At 34.9% G+C, this 19,519-nt stretch overlaps 1 protein-coding gene and 1 pseudogene across 2 annotated transcripts in view; one reads left to right on the top strand and one right to left on the bottom strand.

Moving 5' to 3' along the window:
- Positions 1-7,210: 7,210 nt before the first annotated feature.
- On the bottom strand, positions 7,211-9,019 carry LOC102468006 (nucleolin-like; annotated as a pseudogene).
- Positions 9,020-17,354: 8,335 nt separating this feature from the next.
- Positions 17,355-19,519, top strand: part of TFPI (tissue factor pathway inhibitor) — a 95,433-nt gene continuing 93,268 nt past the window's right edge. For both annotated transcript variants that reach the window (XM_006147847.3, XM_014587592.2), the window contains exon 1: positions 17,355-17,636. The gene's annotated coding sequence lies outside the window, so the exon portion shown is untranslated. The remainder of the gene's footprint in view (positions 17,637-19,519) is intronic.

A 19,519-nucleotide genomic window follows, 5' to 3' on the forward strand; every position in this document is an offset into this window, starting at 1 on the left:
GTCTAGTATCATTAGACAAAAGGAGATAGATAATTATAAAACCACTATATTTGGGAGCTATTTTTCTTCTGAGTTACAAATGACACTGGCTAATTATGTTTTTTATAGTTCCTCTTAGAAAAGATTAGTGAAAACATAAATGTATATTTAATAAATAGAAAAAAATAAATATTTCAAAAATACAAAGTGAGTATTTTTGGCCTATGATCTGGCATTATTTAAAATATTTTTTAAAATTTTATGACCATTAATATTACCTTTGAACTCAAATATGATATAGATACATTATAATGTACTTTTGTACATATTTTATATAGCACTTCATCTTACCCTCACTCAGATGAACTTGTAGTCTTCTCCAAGTCTTATTTTTAGAAAAACACACCAAATTCTGGCACATTTTCTCCTCTCCTCAGTACTCAGCTAAACCTATTCTGTTTCCTTCTTCTTCTTTTCTTCTTCTCCTTTTTCTTTTCTTGTTCTTTTCTTCTTGTTGTTCTTTTTTTTCTTTTCCTCCTCCTCCTCCTCCTCCTCCTCCTCCTCCTCCTTTTTCTTCTTCTTCTTCTTCTTTTTTTAAAAACTTTGCTAGGGGGCATGCCCTCTCCAAAGAGAGAAAGAGAGAGGAAAAATGAAAAAGCATCACTCCCATGTGGAATGGTCATGCTGTAATTTAATCTCCATTTCTCCTTTCCCGATTTTGGGCACACATGAACACATGGCTGGCATGTTTTTCAAACCATAAAGACTAAGATTCAAACCACATAAGCCATGTAGGATCCAGCCACCCTATCCATGCCACTGGCTGGCCCCTTACTCTCTGTATAATTTTTTGTTGATATTATAATAGCCCAGAATGAATAGTATCTGATAAGCATCTTTCTTCTTCTTTTTTTCCCCTCAATATTTTTGCCATAGGGCATGTGTGCTTGCCAGAGAGACAGGGAGAGGATGACCACACCACAATCTCCTCTCCTCCATTCTCCTCCTGAGATTTCAGGCACACATGTACACATGCTTGGAGTGATTTTCAGGCTACTAAGTCCAGGATTTAAGCAGCAGTCAACCATGTGGTAGTCCAGCACTTTAACCACCATGCCACCTACTGGCCCAAACAACTCTATTCTTTTAAATTCTGTCCTGTCATGTTCCAGGAGAAGAATCCTAATCTCTGGGAGATCAATCTTCTACTAGTATCAAAGTACTACTGGAAGATATAGCCATGTACATAATGAAGTATAGAAGTCCTTGGATCAGTGGAAACAACCTGTTTGACTTCATGAAGTGGAGCTGATGTAGTTTCTTTTGAAATAAAATATAAAATTAACAATAATGCCGTAACAGAGACTACAGCCTTTCTAGAATATATTGTCGATGGAAGTCAAATGTTTTACAATCAGCTAAAAGATACAGCTTTCTAACAACAAAATGTTGGTTTACTAAATAATAAAGTATATTTACAATAAAATAATGTAGAATTATCAAAAATAGTGTATTGGGGACCAGCAGTTAGCGTAATGGCTATGTTGCTGGACTCCCACATAGTCGACCGCAGTTCGCGTCCCGGACCCGGCGGATTAAAACTCACACTGTGCGCGTGTGCATGTGTGCCCAAAATCCCAGGAGGAGAACGGAGGAGAAGGGATTGCGGCATGGCCATCCCCCCTGGGGGGTGATTTCTCGCTTTCTGTCTCTATCTCTCTGTCTTTCTGGCGAGCGCACGCGCCCTATAGTGAAAAGCTCTCAAAAAAATAAAAAAAAACTAGTGTATTAGAAGAGTACATAACATAAAAAAGATAAGTGGTTAAAAATGACCACACAGACACAAATGATACAATTAGAAAAAAAAATAAAAGAAATATAACTCTTTTTAGGGTTACCCATGATCAAGAATATATTGAATAATAGTGCTTATGTTTGGGTTGTACATATAAGTAATATATGTTATTTGAGTTTTCTTTTCTCTATACTTAGCTCATTTTGTATAATTAAGAGATACTTTAATTAATTGGACATTTTATTTTACTGATATTTTATTTGAAATAATAGTCAATAAAAAAAGAATGACCACATCCCATACCCAAATAAATTTTCTCAGAAACTGCCTGAAATCCCCAACGCTCACGTAAGGGAATTTCAGAACTGCTTCCAAGGAAGAACGTGGGAGATGCAGTCAGCACGGGATCAGGAAGTCAGGCAGAATCCTCATGTCAATTTGGTTACCCCACTTGAATTCTGCAGAAAGCAATGGTTCTCAATGGGGAAGATTTTTGTCCTCCAGGAGACATTGGGCAATCTCTGGAGATGTTTTAGTTGCAGTTGCCGTGTATGGTAGCCATGCTCCTAAACAGCCTGCAATGCAGAGGACAGCCAACTGCAACAAGGAATTATCTGTCCCAAAGTGGCAATGTGATAAATCTGGGGCAAACATACAATGTAACTGCTGAGAAGGCCAAGAAATTGGATTACTTATCATAAATCCATGTCAGTTACACAATCACCAGTTTTACAGAAACCAAAACCTTCCAAAAATGAATTACTGTTCTTAACTAAGGAAATGAGCAAAGAGTCTAGGCACTGGTCCTCACTGAATTCAATTGATCTATTGTGAAGTGCTGAGGTTATAATCAAAGAGAGAATAAAGATGATTGGCTGATCTTGTGTGCTCTGAAATTTTTGGCAAGATCACATCAGCTAATTAGCCAGGCTCTCTTAGACCAGGATATATCAAGGAGGTAGTTCCATGCCTACAGTACTAAAATAACAGGATTTAGACATAATGGTGAGTCTCCATGAGGCCAAACTTCCATTAGCATTCCTGGTCAACAGAAATAATCTATAATATAACTATTTATCCTTCTGATTAAATCCATAAAGAAGTGTAAATCAATTTAAGAATACACTGGTAGTGACGTTTGGAATAAGATTTACCTATGTTTATGTACTATTTTTCTGGAATATTCAGAATGACATAGTTGGTGGTGTGAAAAGATAGGCTTATCATTTTGCCTTTTCCCAGTCTTTTGTGAAAGACAGATAAGCCTAGACTTGGAAACAGCTTTTGTCTGATGACATATCAAATTATTCAGTGTGATGATCTCAGAGTCATTGAGTAACATTTTGCCTAAGGGAACATTAGCCAATTTTAAGAGGATTGAAGACTTGCCACTGTGTCAACTAGAAGGAAATAAATACCTAATTTTCCTGGTTTATGCCATGCTATATTCACACACATGAGTACCCCATGTATACATTAATTCAGTGCCAATATAAACCTTAACACAGACGTTATAAAAATGAGAGATAATACAACACTGAAACTAATAAAACTAAAAATAAAATACTATGGATGCAATAAACAGCTTTTAATGGTATACAAATAATATAAATTCGAAGAATGATTAAGAATGAGAGTTACAAAATAATTAAAAGGCCTATAAACTGCAAAGCCTAAAAGCAATTAAAAAGATAGTAAACAAATAGAAGCAAAACAATTAAAGTCCAAAAGATTAAGGAATAAAACAAAAGTTGTTAAACAGTATGAACTCTAAGACATAGCATTGTAATGCAAAAGCAAGCAGAGTCCTGAGAAGAAAACCATAAAAAGCACAGATTACCCTATCCATTGTACTTTGAGATTTGAACTTCGAAGAGGGTCTCCCAGGCAGGCATCCTGAAGAGAGTAGATACTGAAACCAGGGTAGGCTCAGCAGTAGCCAATCTTCAGGAGAGGTGCTGTGAATTTTTCAGTTTGCCCACCCAAGATTTTGTGTATCTAAACTGATCCTGTCAAGAATGTAATAGAATAAGCTAATTTAGTTAAAATTTCAAAATAACACAGTAGTTTTTGTACATACTGGTTTTATGATTCTGTGTTAAATAAAACACTACTGCTATCAAAACTTGAACTTAAGGAGAATGCAGTGAGCAGGTCAATGCACTTCTTCTTTACTTATGGCGGATACTGCAATGAAAGACTGGCAAATGGTTGAGCCCTTTTCCAATTCTTATCACATTCTCACAGGAAACTAACCTTTCCATCAGGACTTTTCCCTCTCTTAAGAAATTTCCTAGAACGAATGAAAAAGTAATCTGGGCAAAAAAGCTGTGTCTTGTTTTTTTGGTTGTTGTTGTTACTGTTTGTTTGGTTTTGGTTTGTTTGCTTTTTGTCATTTGTATCTTTCTTCCACACTGACCTGAGGAGAAACCGGAAGAAACAAGAGACTTTGTCTGCTTGACATTTCTAACCCACATACATTTCTGACAAAAGAAGAAAAAAAAAACATGCAAAAGAGGTAATACTAAATTCCTCATGTGCGCTTTTTCTTGTGCCACAAAATATTTGTTCCAGGATTTATACTTGATTTATTAAGATTACGTACTGAGGGTGCTCTCATAGCTTTTAATTTATTTGGTTTTGCAATTCATTCAAAAGAGTTGGTGTTTCTGTCTATTAAAAAAAAAAAAAAGTTGCCCTAGTACAATTAAGTCTGTTTGCTTTCTTCAAGAGAAAAAGAAAATGGAGGAGGAAAAAAAAAGCCTTCTCTAAGTGAAATTCTGAAGGCACGGCGCATTTGTTGCCATGCATGCCTGGTACAAGCGGCCAAAAGAACTTTATGTTAAAATTCACTCATGTTGCCAAGAATGGCCACCCACTTTGTGGGAAAGGCTCATGGAAAAAAAAAAATCAGGACATTTAGAAGAGGAGTGTTTTTAGTTCCACACAGTTAATACATTAGCATCCTATTGACTATCATTTCTAGAGTAGCTAACTGGAGGAGACATTGGTGTTTTTGATGCATTTTGACTTTAAAGGCTACATTATAAGATATCAATACAACAACATTTTATAAAAGTAAAAGAATATCTGCATATATATATATATATGCTTTTTATGCTCTTGTAAAAAATGATCAAATAAAATAATATTTCAAGGACTTAATTCTTTTTTATGTTACGATCACTTTGATAACAAACAAAACACAATTTTGCTTTTATTTAAGCAGATTTGAGAATTTTTTTAACTAAATATTTTGGGAAAAATGAACGATAAAAATGTTCTCTATTTTTATGTTTTCTGCTATTATATAATCTACTTTATTTATTTACTTTTTAGGTTTATTTATCTATTTCTTTCATGAGTAAGACAGGGAGAGGAAGAAGTAGAACATCCCCAACAGAACCTTGATTTTCAGTCACTAATCAATATTAATCTTTTTATCATATTTATCACATATTTTATATATAAAAACTTATATGGTATTTTAAATAATATACAATGCTACTTAGTTTTTTTATGTTAAAAGATACATAATATTACACATACAATTGAAGATTCCACTATTCTATGGAACATTTCCCAGCTACATTCCTCTTCCTTCCTTTTTCAGCAACCAACTAACAGAAGTATGTGTCCTTTTACTGCATATATATCATATAGTATTGTTTTTTGTCTGTTTCTGAATCTACATAAATGACATGTTCTTGATTTTTTTTCTGCTTTACTTACTGATTTATTTTTTATTTGTGGCTTTGTTTATACATATTCCTAAGTGACTAGTGTATTTATTTCATCTAAGTGCTAATCTATGAAATGATTATTCCACAACGTATTTATCCATTCCACATTGACTTCTTTTTAAATTATTTTAAATTTTTAATTTTTACAGAAGTATTGTGCTTAACATCACTAAATATCTACTGGCTGTTTTTTTGGGTTATAAATTACACATAATGAGAAAATTATTATATGTGTCTTTAGGGATTTTATTTTTATTTCACTATATAATGTAATTACTATTAATTATGACCATGGAAATACATAAAGGTAACAAACTTCTAACATAGGAAAGTGGTGTGGTGTAGTAGTTAGGGCTGTATGCACAGAATCCAAACTATGTGAATTCAAATTCCACTTGGCTAATAACTAGCTAGCTCTTTAAACCTACACAAGTCACTTAATCATTTATTTTCATCTCTAAGTGGATAAATAACAATACTTCCATGATAATTTAATTCATTAATTAATTTATTCATTTTAGGTTTTGCCATAGGTTATGTGCACCGCACAGAGAGAGACAGAGAGAGGGAAAGTGAAACATGGCTCCCCATAATCATATCCCCTTCATTCTCTTCTTAGGATTTTGGGCACCTATGCACATGTGCCTGAAGTGATTTTTTCGAGCCACTGGGTATTGGACTCAAACCATGACCTGCCATTTGGGAGATTAGCACCTTAATCACCACACTACCTGCTGACCCTGAATAATCTTACTCTGGGGAGAGATTTTTTCCTATAGGGTGCATGCACTCACCAGAGAGACAGAAGTGAGAAATTACCACCACCGCTCCCCAGAGGATGGCCACACCACAATACCTTTGCCTCCGTTCTCCAGTCAGTATGGTCTTGGGAGCACATGCATATGTATTAAGTTCCTGGCATGAGTTTCAAGCCACTGGTCTGGGACTCAAACCATGGTTAGCCACATGAGAGTCCAGCACCTTTAACCACTACACTACCTGCTGTGCCTTGAATGACTTTTTAATATATAAAGTACTTAGAATAAAGTCTGGTGCTCAATAAATAATCAATATACACTAACTTATCACATTTGTTGTTTGTGTTGTTTATCTATATGTAGCTACATTATTCCAACGATTTTACTTTTCATCGTTTGGGACTTTTAAAATTTGTACTAAAGACTTCGAAGCAAAAAATCATGATAAAACATTCAGCTTTCCTTTACAATCCTCACCCCCAAAAAAAAGAAAAAAGGAAAGAAAAAAAACAAAAACAACAAAAACCTATTTGTAAGGAAACAACAGTTTTGTGTATGAGATGAAATAATATATATTCAAAACTTACAAATAAGGGTTAGCTCTATTACTTATCTCTTTAAAAATCTTATATGAATACCCAGTCAAAACCACCAAAAGTATTTTCCTTGAAATGTGATAACTATGGACTTTTCCAGTAGACCACAAGACCACACATTGTCCTGGAATGTCCTTGAAAGACTCTGTCATTAATCACAGAGAATAGAAGTCCTAGAGTTCTTTCTTTTCAAATGAAAGAGAAACAGAAGCAGCTATTCAAACTCTGTCTTCTTTCCTAGTGGCTTATTGTCTCCTACTCCTCTTTTTTATGTCGGAAGCAACCTCACCCTCCAAAGCCTCTGCCACAAAATCCACTTGGTTCTTCTCTGCTATCATCTCAACATCCACTATGACCCCTAAAGCCACCTTCACCCTTAGCCTTGTCTTAGTCCAAGGTAACTTTGTTTCCATCAATTTTATCATCTTCTATAGCCTCCTTGGTGGATTTGGTATCTTCCTTACTATTTATGTCTACAATACCAAACTTTTTGGAAGATCCTGGTTTTCCTGTCAGTGACTGTCCTTGAACCAATACAGCCACTAAAAGATTCCTCTTTGGTGGTGTCTTTAGACAGACCTTTGGCAAACAGTTATGAAGGACTGACTTTATAAATTAGGTGACCCTGGGGTTCTTACAACTCCAGCCCAATTGCTCTGCCTTTAATTTCTCCTTTATTACAGGAATTTAAGGCATCTTCAGCATCTTCTAATGACGCAAGTTCTACACATGCATACCTTTTAGATTTGCCCGTTTGGTTCTGAGACACTTAGATAAAACTTGCCTTCTGAAATAAATCCTCATGAGTCTCTTTTTTGTTGTTTGCTGGGTGAGGTTTCTTAAAATCAGATTTTGACTCACTTCTCTCCAGTGAAATACAGGAAAATTGATAGCTCATCAATCTCTGTTCCCTGCTTTTCTTCCAAAGTTTTCATTTATATCAGTTTCTGTCTCAAATTCAATATAAACAATGCTTTACTTTTCCAGTCTTTGCTGAATATTCTGATCTTCAAATACTTCTTTTATTTCATCTTGAGTGATTTTTGAATAGGAGATTTTGTTCAAAAGTGTTCATGCATCTTCATCTTTCTTATTGTCTTATCCTTTTGGTTTCTCTAGTTTAATAATATTATTTCCAAAGACTTTTAAATCCATGAATTCCAAGCTTTTTTCAGCTCTTCAACAAGTTCACAGTTGACATAGCCAAACTCCCTAGAAGTGCCAATTCTGACATCCACAACGGCAAGATCATTTTTAGCAAGAACATCACTAATACCAATTTTTAATTCAGAAATAGATAATAGATTTGCTATTGTTTAGGTTTCCAACACACACCAAAAAATTTAAATATGTTGGTACTGTTATTTCTACCTTCTTTTTCTTGACTCCAAGAGCTTTCTGTTTGGTCATTAACTTCTTATAGTTCTCCAGGTGCTTCTTTTTGACAGGTTTCACTTTTTCTTCGAATTCCTCATCCTCATTATATTCCTCCTTATCCTCCTCCTCATCATCCTCCTTTTCTTTGTCTTCATCCTCAGCCATACTCTTGGTTTTCAAAGAAACAGTTTCTGTAAGAATTATCTTTCCTTTCACTGGTGTGGTCTCCAGAGTTTCTTCTTCAGTTTCATCTTCTTCATCCTCATGGTCTTCATCTTTATCCTCAATTTCTGAGGCAGGGCAGTGGCCTGCTGCTTTCATTACTGCTGGCTCAAATTCATCTTCATCTTTACCTTCATCCTCATTATCTTTCTCGCTATCATCCTCTTTGTCTTCATTGCTGCCATCCTTCTTGGCATTCTTGCCTTTCTTTGCTCCCTTGGCTGGAGTGGCAGCTCCCCACTTATGAGGGGTTGTGACCAATGCTTTGTCTGGTGTGGCTCCCTTCTTGTCAGGTGTTGCAATCGCTTTCACTGATATAACTGCCTTGTTGGCTAGCGTGGCACTTGCCTTTTTACCAGGGGTGACAGCTATCTTCTTGGCAGATGTGGAAACTGCAGACTTTTTCATTGGGGAAACTACCATCTTCTTCGCTGGATTTGTGGTAGCCTTGCCTTTTTTTCTGAGGGATGATGACCTCTTTTCCACTGCTATCATCAACTCTGACTTATGTTCACTGTCTTCTTCTACCTCTTGTTGGGGAAAGACCATATTAGGAAGTCACCTTAAATTTTATCAGCCTCAGTGAGCTTCACCATGGTGGTGGCTTATGAGGGCAACACGTGTAGGAGGCAAGATGTGCAGATGAGTCTTGAAGAACTCAAGTGATGATGATGGCAACTATGAGAACACTAGCTTTAATACTGATAAAGCAATTTTCAAAAAACTCAAAGGATTTTGAATATCAAATGTAATTCTCCAGATGTTTAATTCCAGTTACCTCATTCAGTGTCAGGATATCTTCTGAGCAGTTTTCACATACCCTTGCTTTCCTTTGTCCCTTCCAGGAATGGGCACACTCCTGTTAAAGGAGCTCATTAAATCCTTACAAACTATAATTTGTAGGACAGTTATCCTGATTTTAAGCTAAATCTGTGTTTCCAATATTTTCACTCATCTAATTCTCTGTGAAGCAAAATAAATTATATTTACTCTCTCTTCCAAGTCAAAGTCCTCTAGACACTATAAAATATGATATAATATGCTATCCTTACCCTCTCAGCTTGATCTTCCTAAAGTTAAATACTTCGGCTCATTTTCATTTTTGGACCATTGTTTTTATTTCATAAGGTGTCGAAGTGTGTTTGCTTTAAATAACAGATTTTGTCTCACTCTTTGGAACACTCTACTTTGGCAATTGCTCTCTTATTATTTGGTCTGAGATGGGAGCAAAGAAATGCAATATGCATGGGAATGTTACTTTCCTTTTGTGCTAGACAATTTGTATCAATAATTTTGACCTGTGATTCTGTGATACTTTTTCAAAAGGCATGTAACTTGCACGTGACTTGTTTCTCAGAGATAAATATACAAGCATCCCGTTATTTGCCAATAAGAAGCAAAGAAATCAGAGCAACTCTCGACTCTTATTCTAGAGATATGGATAAACTTACTAGGTTCTCACATAAGGAGTTGGAGAAACTAAGATTAAGAAGAAACCACATTAACAAAAGTGAAGGTTCTAAGTAATTGCACCATGACATATAATGAAACATCTGACTTTTTTTAAAAAAAGAAATAATTCAAGTTTCTTTCTGTGTGAAAAAAAAGTTTTTTTTATGACTACAAGTGGCACTATTTTACCATGAAATGCAACGCCTAAATACAGATTTTGTAAAGATAAACCTTCTCTATTTTCCTAGTTAATATGCTTTGTCTGACACACACACACACAAAAGAAAAAAACAGTTTGACCAAGATTTTTACTTGCAACAAGTTATAACTAAGACTTCACTGACAGATCTCCTGTGAGGACTATTAACCCCCAAACCATACCTAGGGCTTGTGGTCCTACATGTTACAGCCACTTCTCAAAAGCCATTTGCATTTTAAACTTAGGAGAAATATGTTATTAGTCAAATGTGGACTAGATTGAACAAAGCTTATATAATGATTTTGATACTCAAGTGTCTATGTGTGTGTAGTTTGGTATTTGTGTGAAAATGCAACCTAATTTGAAAAGATAGGATTTTTTCTATAGATGAAATCAGCTTAATTGTGACCACAATTCCTAAAAACACTGTTATTAATACTACATTTCTTAACAAGAATTTATTTCAATCTACAATGTATTTCAAATTGATTGTGATTTTATTTTATTGTTTAGTTCATGGTTAAAATTTGCTACTTATCATAATTAAAATTGCAGAAAGCTTTCTCCCCAAATTACTTCATATCCTGCAACAAAGTATGTTGAAAGAAGATGAGACATTGGGGCAAGAAAGACAGGGCCTCTAGCAGTCCAGTTTATCCCAGTTGTCCAGAGTTGCACAATACCAGATTATAGGTACAGCCAACATAGCATATTAAAGACAAGAAAGTACAGAGGTAAGGACTGTATTATTCGTTTCTAAGTTATGATTGATAGCAAACAACTCCTAAATCCACAGAGCTTTTGCCAATGCAGGGTTCACTTGAAATTAAAATCTAGTGGGGCATCTATGCGAGGACTCTATTTCCTCTTCATAGTGATCAGTTTGAAAGAGTAGCCCTTATCTCACACATAACAATCATCCAGCAGAGGAAATAGGAAAAAAAAAATTATAGACCGTAAAACTCATAAACTTTCCATAAAGCTCATAAAAATTCAACTCAGCTTTTATATGTGTGTGTGTGTGTGTGTGTGCGTGAGCTTTTATATGTGTGTGTGTGTGCATGATCTTTTATATATGTGTGTGTGTCTTTGTATGTGTGTGTGTGTGTGTGTGTGTATATATATATATATAGTTTTATCCAGTTCATTCTATTTGCCAAAGCTAGAAATGTAGCAAAATCCAATTCTAGTGGAAATAAAAATATAGTCTTCTCATTGGTTTCCATGGAGGGATTAGTGGTGGGAGGGGTAGCAAATATATTTGAATAAAAATTATCATTTACCAAGAGAGGAGTAGGAAAAAATGATAAATATTCTCCCTCTCCCTGACATATATCTAATTATTCCTACCTCCCTATGAGGTGGAATTTTTTTTAATTTTTGTTTAAAAATTAAGAAAACTGCCCAAGTGTAAAAAAAATTAAGAAAACTGAATACTTATTGGTTAAAAAAAAGCCTCTCTGAAAATAGATTAATCATGCAGATACTCTGACTTCAAACTCACATAATATTAGATATGTCAACTCTTGTTAAAATGAATATGATATTAAATTTGACTAAAAATGAGACAATTTGACTGTAACTTGTAATATTTTGATTTATTGCTACATGACACATTTTTCTATTTCCTTTTGTCCTTTCCCTTTGCTCTCAACAGATAAAGCTCAGAGGAAAATACAGAGGCTTTATGTGACTTGTTGAGTAGATTTTATTTATTTTTACATTTGCCACAAGGCATATGAACTCACTGGAGTTGGGGTGGGGTGTGGGGATTAGAAGTGTGGAGTTTAGAAAGCACCTCCAGGGTCAGGCAGGGCAGGCAAGGGTGGAGAGAATGCCCCAATTCCTTATTCTCCATTCTCCTCACAGGATTTTTTTCAATTCACCAGGTCTGGGATTGGAACTGCTTGTAGGACATGTAGATTCAGCCTCCTTAACCCCACACCACTAGCTAATTCTTGAGTGGATGTTTTGACCCATAAGAGAGAAGATATTCTTGAAGGCTGAGGCCAAAAATAATAAACCTACTATCTGAAGTGACAACATATTTTTAATTCAAAATCTTGGCCAAACTGTAATGGACTCAGTCATGATGAATGAGCCTTCTCAACAGAGGGCAGTTAAGACAGAGGGCAGAGGGAACCAGCAGTTAGCTGGCTATGTTGCTGGACTCCCACGTAGTCGACCGCGGTTCAAGTCCCGGACCAGGTGGCTTAAAACTCACATCGAGCGTGTGTGTACATGCCCAAGATCCCGAGAGGAGAATGGAGGAGAAGGGATTGCAGCGTGACCATCCCCCCTGGGGGGTGATTTCTCACTTTCTGTCTCTATGTCTCTTTCTGTCTGGCGAGCACACGCGCCCTATAGCGAAAAACCTCTCCAAAAAAAAAAAAAAAAAAAAAAAGACAGAGGGCAGGAAATGGACCTGAGGTCCTCTTCAAACCCTACGAAAGGTCCAGGTGCCCTAAATAGAAGGGGAAGAATAAGAACTGGAATTATCCAATTTGTTCAAATTTACCTGATAGTGGCCAAATTATAACAGATAATTTAATTAGAAGTAAATTATTCAGAATGGTCAATTTGCATTCTCCACATCAGCAAAGGTAAGAGATTGTGAGCTAAAATAATTTGATTAATGATGAAATAAATACGGAGACACTTCTGCATCCATGTTTGCATATGGCTTATCTATTACACAGTTTCAATTAATACCATCTGATAAAGCACAGATATCATTCTCTTTTACATAAGATATATGAAAATGTACATTGTTTCCATTTGTTGATCAATTTTCAGAAATTCACTTTCAGGAGAAGTGAACTGCAATGGCATATAGCTTGTATTTTGGATATAAAGATGAAGACTGAGTCGGAGAGTGAAGCTCAAAGACTCAGTTCTTACCCAATCCAGTTAAACATCCTTACAGTCACACTGTGTGAAAAGTAATTTGTTAAAATATGAAAAAGTCAAATATCTGTCTATTTTTTACACACTTCAAAGTAGATGAAAATGCATGAAATAAATTTTTGATGTAATAAAATGTTATTTTGTGTTGAATATTTATCAAAACTTATGTCAATTTGAAGGTATAAAGTCCTTTCTAATGTTGGTGCTCTCTATCCTACAACATATACTCTTCTTATAATGCTGACAAGAAACTAACTTTCTTTCATATTTCATATCAAACATACAGGGTTATCTAAATGTGTTGAAACATTAGATATATTTTAATAGTATTCTTAGAAGATAAAATTAGAAAATGTTTCATGATATACAAGACAAGTCAATTTTGACAAAAGGATATTTTTATATGTTGGTCAAGAAATATATAAGCTCTATTAAGACCTAGAATGTTATTTAAATCATAGAAGTTAGGGAGAAAAAATAATAGAAAATAGTAAAGAATAAAGAGGAGAGTATGTAGCACTAAGAATATTCAGATACTGGTTATATCTAGAGAAGTCTAAGAAATTATGGCATATAGTCAAATAGCTAGGAAATTTATTTTATCCAGTTATTCAGACAGAGTTATACACAATGAAGTGGCAAATTAGCAATAAAACCATAAAAATAATGTCACACAACTCTCATAAAGGAAAAAAAGTGAGTCTACCATCCTTAATTAATATATAGCACAGCCTGTTTCAATAGTATTTTAACATCAGAATACCCATGATTATATAATTACAGGAAAACAAAATAATGGAAAGTTTCTATGATTTCAAGTACAGCTTAAATACAAAATCAATGATCTTTGGAAAAATAACTTCAGGTTAACTGTGACTCTCAGATAGGGTTATTAATATCAGAAACAGATTTCTTGAGCCAGCTGCATGGAAATCTACGGCGCTGCTCCAGAGAAGCCTGAACCCACATGGCAGCTACTATTCCAATCTCTAGCATGATCAAGCTGGAATTGGCTGGAAATTGTGTACAACCACTCAAGATTCAAGGTACTGAAGAGCAATTGCAGTATGGTGACACCCTGGGAAAGCTACTCTGCTCTCCTTTTTTTCTCCCTCATCAGGGAACCTGTTTCCTTACGATTAAAGGAAAAAAAAAATAAAATAAATAAAAAAGAGAGAGAGAAAGAGATTTTAGGTGGAATGGCTTGTTTAGTGGTTAAGACAGCCAGATCCCCCATGGTCAAACACTGAATTCAAGTCCTAGACCCAACAGCTTGAGAAACATGCCAGGCATGTATGTATGCATGCTCAAAAATTCCAAAAGAGAGAGATGGAAGAATGTATGTGGCATGTATTCATCATGTGGGTGCTTTTTCCTCTCCCTCTTTCTCTACCTTTCTGTCTTTTCTGGCAAGCACCTATGCCCTCTACCAACAAGAAAAATAAATAAATAAATAAATAAATAAATAAATAGGGGAGAGAGGAAGTGAGATTTCTTAAGTGACTTTAAGACAGAACCAGGCTTATTCTTGAGTACTTAGAATAAGTTGAAGGAAGCCTGGGGAAGGACCGTTACTAAGGAGCTCAGGTATCTTATGGTGTACTTATTACTTACTTCTCTTCATTATGCAGTCATTATATTCCTAGATCTCTCTCAGAAGTTACATCTTCTCTTTCATTTATTCTTTGTCATAGTCTCTCAACTAGCTTTCTCTACACAATCAGCTTACAATTGCGATTGCCAGTTCAGTTTACATTTGATGTTTTAATTAAGAGTCATATATTGACAAGGGACCAGCAGATGGCATAATGGTTACATTGTTAGACTCCCACATGGCTGACCAGGGTTCAAGTTCCAGACCCAGTCATTTGGAACTCACACCCCGTGAGTGTGTTTGCATGCACAAAATCTGTAGAGGAGAAAAGAGGAGAAGGGATTGCAGTATCTCCTCTGGAGAGGTGATTTCTCACTTTCTCTCTCTGGTAAACACACATGCCCTAGAGCAAAAACATTTAAAAAAAAGTCTTACATTGACTTGATAGTTTACATTGACTTTAATATTTACTCAAAGCTCATGTTTGAATTCATATTTATTTACTTTTTAAATGTTTTTGCTCTAGGGCATGTGTGTTTACCAGAGAGAGAAAGTGAGAAATCACCTCTCCAGAGGAGATACTGCAATCCCTTCTCCTCCACTCTCCTCTTGGGATTCTAGGCACGCACACACACACACACACACACACACACACACATGCTTGGCATGATTTTCAAGCTGTCAAGTATAGGACTTGAACTGCATGTGAGAGTGCGTACCTTAACCACCACTCTACCTGCTGGTCTCCTCAGTTTATATTTCTAAGAAAGGAAATCTGATTGGCTGAGCTTACCTCTACCCAAACTATAGTTTGGCCAACCATTTAATCAATGACCATTGTACTACAAAGAACAGGCTACTGTTCTCAACAGTCTGTGGGAGATGGGAACCTTGAATGTGTTTGATTGGCAGGGCATGAGGTAATAAGGGGATAAATTGTAAACATGTATGAAATCCAGAATATGAATAAGAAAAAAGCATAGCAAAGGATTTAGGTGTCTGTGTTCTGCAGTCAGATTGTGCAGTTTAAATCACAGCTCCACACACTGAATTCAATCTTCTTAGAACTTCTTAGAGAGCACCTTCATAAACTACTCATAATAATTAAATAAGACAATTTACTTGTTGGTATTAAATAATTATTCAGCACATATTAAAAACACACAAGAAGTAAAGGTACCCTTTACATAGAGGTCAAATAAAAGAAGCAAGAGAATTTAAAGGCACAAAAAGAATCTGAGATAGAGAAAACAAAAAATTGATGAATTTTCTGATATATGATTCTACTTTATGGTAAAATAAATTTTGGCATATTGTTAAATATCTAGTGATCTTAGTTTCCTATGATGATAGTGCTACTATAGAAATATTAAGGGTTAACTTAAATAAAAGGTGCCTACAGCAGAGCAAGTCTGAGTCATTATTTTTTTTATTTTTTGGCTATAGGGTGTGAATTCTTACCAGAGAAAGACACACCCACAACCACCCACACATAGAGAAAGTGAGAATTCACTCCCCAGAGGGGATGATCACAACACAATCCCTTCTCTAGTTTCCTCTCTGGATTTTTGGGCATGCAGGCACATGCACCCATCTGACATGTTTTTCAAGCAGCTGGGTCTAGAATTTGAACCACATATTAAGCCACGTGGGATCATGCCACCAGTTGGCCCTTTGAGTTACATTTAAAACTACTTTCATATTGTGCAAAATAATAGTATTATAAACAACAAAAATAATGATTTTCAATACTGAATGAAGTTTTGCCACATGCTGTGGCCTGCCTTAAGTTCTTTTTATGGATAAATTAATTCAAGCCTAAGAATTTATCCCCCCATAGGGGACATATGCTTGCTGAAGAAAGACGAGAAAGACTAAGCAGAAAAAATGAGAAATCACCACCCAAGGGAATGACCACGCAGCAATGCCTTCTCTTCCACTCTCCTCTCGGGATTTGGGGCATGCAAGCACATGTGCCCAGCATGATTTTCAAGCCTCCTGGTACAAGACTCAGACTATGGTGGGCCATATGGGAGTCTAGGGCCTTAACTTCTATGCCAACTGCTGGCCCCAGTCTGAGAACTTTTATTATTACTATTTTAGGGAAAAAAAAAGGCACACAGAATTAAAATAACTTGAACAAAGTTGCAAACCCAAGGAAGGGTTCATGACTTGATACTCTGCAGTAGACAGTATACTACATTATCTCTCTAATAAGTAGAACCTCCAATAGCTCTGACATTTTTTATTTTTTTATAAATATAATGACAATGTGGATAAAAATATTTGAAAAGATAAGAAACAAATTGCAAATTTAAAGTGGTTCGTTTATTAATAAGTAATAACAAATATTAAGTAGAATCTCCAATAGCTCTGACATTTTTTTTTATAAATATAATGACAATGTGGATAAAAATATTTGAAAAGATAAGAAACAAATTGCAAATTTAAAGTGGTTAGTTTATTAATAAGTAATAACAAATATGTAAATTTTTTTTTAAAAAGCATAACTCTGGGGGGGAAAAGGTTTTATTTTTTTAACTGATACAAATGAATCCTGGAAGGTAAAAGAAACGGTCACTCAAAAATGATAATGTCAGAAGTGTTAGTGTAAGATGTTTCCTTTGTCTGTTTCCTCCATTTAAAAAAAAAAAAAAAAGGCTTTTTCGAAGAGTTTGGCAAAATGAGACTAAAGCGAGTCAGAGCTGGAGTGACCTAACAGGAAACCGGGCTATTCCCAACTGTCAGTGCTCTCTGAGACAGCCTCTCAGGCTCCCTCTGCTCCCACAGGAGCAGCTTGGGTTGGATAATCCTCAATTTCTTAGCTCCTTCTTTCACTGCTAGTAAGATCAGATTGCATTTCTTTCAGTATTCTCCACTCCCCAGTTTCTTGATCTGTTTAAAAGAAGTAGAGAAGATAAATCCTCTCTCCAATATTTGGAAGGGAAAACAAAACAACCTCAACTTCGATTTGAAAAAAATCTTTCCAGGAACTTTCTTCAGAGATTTCAGCCGTGAGTACTTGGCAATATACTGTCTAGCCTGTAAAGAATAACTTTTATACGGTTTTCTTGGGGACTAAGTAGGATGCTGAGAGACAGAGAAGGGCAGAGAAGGACCACCATTTCTTCCTCTGTAACAAAAATCAATCCTTCCTTGTAAAGAAACTCAAACCGCAATGCAAAATTAAGTTCTTGGTATTTTACATGTCGTTCTTAAACAAATGTATAAACGATATTTATGATTTTAAGAACAAATCTTTTAGTTGATGTGATGTAGCCTTTTATAGTTTTAAGATTCTTTATTAATTATGCCTGGTTAATTATAATTTTTAGAAGTTTTGGTTTACTTTTAAATTTTAGTAGTAACATATAAAGAACTATAAGCAAGAGACAATCTGCCTTCTCTTTAAAGAAACTTCTTTCATTTCCATTAGTGGGTGATATTTAAAATGAGACAGAAACATTAGAACTCTTGTCATCTAAATTAAGTATTTTATGCCAGCATTAGGAAGCCTCTCTAAGGAAATATTTTACCAGTCTCCAAAGATCAAAGCTCACATTCTAAGATACCAAATAAGAATACTTACGAACAAAGCTGTATGTTGTGTAATTTTGCAAATTAAAGCAATAGATTATGTACCTATGTGATGTACTGTCATGCTCTTATTGGTTGTGGAACTATAACTTTGCTTCTGGTAGTAAAGGAAAGCACATAATATATCCGCACACTACCACAGAACTCTAATGAAACAATTATTTAATTATGGAAAAAGTTCATTGGTATAAAAAGAATTACTAAAATAACAAAGGACAAGAGATGTGCATGTGGGGAAAGAAAGAAAAGATAAACAACAGCCACACTGTGACTCAGTGCTCTGGAAATTAGTCACAAAATGACTTTGTACAATGTGAGATAACATAAACACAAAGGGCATAACCCAAGCAGGAAGCAAACAGTCCAGAGAGTCGTAGTTATGTGTATTTACATCAGAGCGGGGAGGCCATGGCAATTTTGAGATGCTGCAATGTTACTGAACCTGACAAAATCTTTCCGAATTCGTTTTAAGGATTCTTTGAAATGCATTATTCTAGTGCATGATTATTTCAAGGCATATTATACATATCTCATCTAATCCATAAACCAAACAGTAGTCTCTCTGAAAATTTATTCGAAGTATTAATTTAGAGCCTATAGGTTAACAAAATGTTGTGAAATAAATCATAAAAATCAATAGAAAGTATTAATGTAAATGTAGAGTAGCATAATACAGTAAAACATTAAAAGAAGATTAAAACCATAAAAATAATTACTATTAACATTTGATTAGTTGCTTTGGAAAATCAGATTTGTCTTCTCTAGGTGACTACAGATTCTTGTTGAGAAATTTTAATGGCTCATATACTATAATCTGGTTTTTCTCTCCATCAGGCATGCTGAATTAGCTTTTTATTTTATTTTATTTATTTTTATTTAAGGGATTTTTGGTGGCTTTAAGAAAATTCTTTGTTTATTTTTTAATTTCCTATTTACAATCTTTGTTATACATTTTTATAGAGTACCATATGATTTTTCTTTTTAATTTTTTAATTTTTTATAGTCAATCACTGTATACCTTTACAACATAGAAAATGAACTTTCTCAGCATGAATATGCTGTATGTTAGTCCAATCAAAGATATTACCATACACAGCATGGGAATGTAAATTAGTACCACATATGAGTTTCTTAAACCATGCATACATTTGTGATAATCACATCAAGGATATTACCATATTGTCAACTTCAACAACAAATATGACCTTCATTACACGGTGCACCTTTGATTTTTGCTCTACCAGTTTTTTTATTTTGTTTAGTCTTTTGAGATATGTGTATATATATATATATATATATA

The sequence above is a fragment of the Tupaia chinensis genome, unplaced genomic scaffold (genome assembly GCF_000334495.1).
Source record: "Tupaia chinensis unplaced genomic scaffold, TupChi_1.0 Scaffold000225_1, whole genome shotgun sequence".
Taxonomy (NCBI): domain Eukaryota; kingdom Metazoa; phylum Chordata; class Mammalia; order Scandentia; family Tupaiidae; genus Tupaia; species Tupaia belangeri.